Source organism: Monopterus albus, unplaced genomic scaffold (genome assembly GCF_001952655.1).
Source record: "Monopterus albus unplaced genomic scaffold, M_albus_1.0 scaffold65.1, whole genome shotgun sequence".
Lineage (NCBI taxonomy): Eukaryota > Metazoa > Chordata > Actinopteri > Synbranchiformes > Synbranchidae > Monopterus > Monopterus albus.
Window position 1 is genome coordinate 3,318,364 of NW_018127945.1, and position 653 is coordinate 3,319,016.

General features: G+C 43.5%; 1 protein-coding gene across 1 annotated transcript in view; it reads left to right on the forward strand.

The window, feature by feature from the left end:
- lonp2 (lon peptidase 2, peroxisomal) overlaps positions 1-653 on the forward strand; it is a 26,863-nt gene that overhangs the window by 5,423 nt on the left and 20,787 nt on the right. The window lies entirely within an intron of this gene.

Genomic DNA, 653 nt, shown 5'->3' on the forward strand with positions numbered 1-653 from the left:
CTGTGGCTTGGCTAAAAGAGTACAATATCCGCCGGCACTATGAAACGAGGCATGCAGGCGAGGCACGGAAGACAAAGAACCGAGAGTTGTTAGCTAAACTTCGCTCACAACAAAACACGCTCACACGACCCTCGTCAGCCCAGGAAAGCGCAACACAGGCCAGCTATGAGATTTCAGCTCTAATTGCCAGGAGTGGACGTTCATTTTCTACAGGGGACTTTGTTAAAGAATGCTTATCCACGGCTGCAAAGCTAGTGTGTCCCGCTCAGGCAAGAGCTTTCTCCCAGATCAGCCTCTCAGCTAATTATTACGGAGATGTTTGACCACATAAAGGCCTTTCAGAGAAAACTGCAGCTACTGTGTCGACATCTATCAGCAGGAGAGTTAATGCCTTGTACAAAATACAAAATTTTAATGGTAATGTGATCATGTGATGCGGAGGAACAGAACTGTCAGTTGTATGATATGTGGAATATGACATTACTAGTGAGTGAAAATTGCAATATTTATTGCATTGATAATTATTAATTACTTTTTACTTCTTTTCAGGAAACCTGGCTCACTTCCCCAGTCTGAGAGAGGTAAACCTGGTACAACAGAAACTGTCTGAATATGCAACACTTGTCAGCAACCTAGACCTGGAGTTTGAAATG